This window comes from Scyliorhinus torazame, chromosome 24 (assembly GCF_047496885.1).
Source record: "Scyliorhinus torazame isolate Kashiwa2021f chromosome 24, sScyTor2.1, whole genome shotgun sequence".
NCBI lineage: Eukaryota > Metazoa > Chordata > Chondrichthyes > Carcharhiniformes > Scyliorhinidae > Scyliorhinus > Scyliorhinus torazame.
In genome coordinates, this window is record NC_092730.1 from 43,063,921 (window position 1) to 43,066,700 (window position 2,780).

The following is a 2,780-nucleotide window of genomic DNA, read 5'->3' on the forward strand; positions in this document are numbered from 1 at the left end:
TAGGAGGGAGGGTTTCCGTTATCTGACCCACTGGGAGCTCTACCGGGGCAGGTGTGACCTATATAAGAAGGACGGGTTGCATCTAAACTGGAGAGGCATAAATATCCTGGCCGCGAGGTTTGCTAGTGTCACATGGGAGGGTTTAAACTAGTATGGCAGGGGGGTGGGCACGGGAGCAATATGTCAGAAGGTGAGAGCATTGAGGGAGAACGAGGGAATAGGGACAGTGGGGCTCTGAGGCAGAGCAGACAGGGAGAAGTCGCTGAACACAGTGGGTTTGGTGGCTACCACGATCTTTTTACCCAGAAATCCGTTCACCTGAATGAAACCAAACCACGTTCCCATTCGCTGTCGTTGCTGCTTCTCCTTCTAAACGTTGCAGGAGACGTTATTATTTATTGATTGTTGTTTTGAGTGTGAGCTTCTTTATATATCGTTCAGTTACCAAAAGAAATGGTAAATATCTGACTGAGCTCGATATAGGTTCAAACCGTTCATTTACAATCATTCCGATTCATTCTCGAGTCAGCGGCTTGCGCGGGGAGTTCAGCAAATATTTCGAATCACAGTCGCTGCGAGCAGGGCTCGACCCTGCACGGGGAAATCCCATTGGATTTCAAGTCCAACGCCTTAACCACTCGGCTATCGCAGCTGCGTCCAGTGCGTCATTCATTAGTAATTTGGTCGATAGAATACATTCTAAAACCAGCCTGGAATCACTCCAGGAAGTTATTGCATTCAAACGATCAACGGGGCCCCGGTGTTTATGTGATATTGAATCTTCGTGGGAAATGACCATTGGATTTGGAGAGAAGCCTTGAGAGACTCGAACACCTCAGCTCCCTAAACGCACAATTCCACCGATTGAATAGATTGTGGAACAACGTCAGTTACATTGGAAATATATTAGAAATTCAAATGGAGCAGGTACACAGTTTACAGTCTGGAAGAAAATTTAAATGATGAAATCTGGAAATTACAGCACAGAAGGAGACCTGTGCTGGCCGAACGGTCACCTGATGACCTGATGACGCAACTAAAATTATCACTGTCGGGATTCCGGCAGTTCCCCGGATCGCGGTCAGAGCACAAGCCAGGAGGACCTGCTCAATTATTAAGTCAGTTATTTTTTATTACAGCTCCTTGGTCGCCAGTCATTGAGAGACCAGTATTTCTACATGGTGTCATGAATGGGCAGTATGGCAGAAGGACTTCACCGCATCAACCTCCTTGAATCATAGAATCGTAGAATATCCAGCTCAGAAGTAGGCTATTCGGCCCAACAAGTCAGCACTGACCCTCCGAATGAGAACCGCAGCAACTCTCTTCAAGAAGAGGTTTAATTGATACTGCACCAGCAGCCCGGCTAGCTCAGTCGGTAGAGCATGCGACTCTTAATCCTAGGGTCGTGGGTTCGAGCCCCACGTTGGGCGCTTCCTTGTTATTATCCGAAAACATTGGTGCTGAATGAACTGTCTTCATAACAGGAATAAAGTTATGACCCTTGACTGGGAATCCAGAGGGTCGAAACGAACAAAACGAAAATTAACGTGAGAAAACGCCGTCTCATTAACGGCGCAGAAAGGTTCTGCTTCCGACGGATCTTATTTCCACAACTGGGAACACATTGACGCATCGACAGTGAAGATCTGTCACCGGCAGAGTCACGGTTCCACGGCAGAGAGAATAGTTACAGAGCAGAGAGCTCAGTTACACAGCAGGATATACATTTACAAACAGGGCCTCTCTGTGTGCAGCAGAAAACACACTTTCCTAAATAACAAGTTTCTCCATCTCGGCACCTTTTCTGTGTCATTGTGTGTGTCCTGATAGTCTCTTACTGCTTTTTTGTGTTTCTTTCTCTGTCTGTTACAGCAGCGCTGATGTTATGTATTAATCTCGCTTTTCCCAAACAGTAATTGTGATTGATAGATACAGAAAGATTTCCACACTGACATTCAGTACCAATGTCTGATAGAGACTGAAACCCACCCTCACATAAAGTACCAGACATTGACTCATAATAAAGGCATCCTGCTCTCACAACCTGTCCCAGAGACTGAGGTGCAGAGTGTTCCCTCCACTCGCGAATACTACCTGTCATTTACAGATACAGAACAAATCTCAGTCAGGTGAGTAGCAGAGTTTGATGGGTACGACATGTATTCCACAATCACCTTCTCTGCGGCAGATAATCAGATGCAGTCGGCATACGGTGTCTGTGTTGTTTTAACAAGAGTTACACAAGAACCGGAACACATTTACACAATATCAGGGTATAAGACGTAGGAGCACAAGTAGACCATTCAGCCCATCGAATGTGCTCTGTATTTCAATGAGATCATGATTGATCTGATATGATATGACGTGTTATGATCTGGTATGGTGGCACGTTGTCACAGTGCCTACCTCACAGCGCCCGCGATTCCGGTTCAATTCCAGCCTTTGGTCACTGACTGTGTGGAGTTTGCACTTTTTTTCTGTGTCTATGGGTTTCCTCCGGGTGCTTCGATTTCCTCGCACGTCCAAATGTGCGTGGGTTAGGTGGAATGTCCATGCTAAATTGCCCCTTTGTGTTTATAAAGTTGGGTAGTGCGTTACAGGGATGTGGTTGGGGCATAGGGACTGTTTCAGAGGGTCGGTGCGGAGTCGATGGGCCGAATGGCCACCTTTTACATTTTAATGATTTCATGATAATCCTCATGCCCACTTTCCCGGCTATTCATCTCTAGATTTCATGATTAACCTTTAAAACCAATACTCTAACCAAGCCTCAGGTA

The 2,780-nt window shown here is 46.1% G+C and overlaps 2 non-coding genes across 2 annotated transcripts; one reads left to right on the top strand and one right to left on the bottom strand.

Moving 5' to 3' along the window:
• Positions 1-570: 570 nt before the first annotated feature.
• Positions 571-652, bottom strand: trnas-uga (transfer RNA serine (anticodon UGA)). The gene has a single exon. It is a non-coding gene; the product is annotated as a tRNA-Ser (tRNA).
• A 708-nt stretch (positions 653-1,360) lies between these two features.
• On the top strand, positions 1,361-1,433 carry trnak-cuu (transfer RNA lysine (anticodon CUU)). The gene has a single exon. It is a non-coding gene; the product is annotated as a tRNA-Lys (tRNA).
• The last annotated feature ends 1,347 nt before the right edge of the window (positions 1,434-2,780 follow it).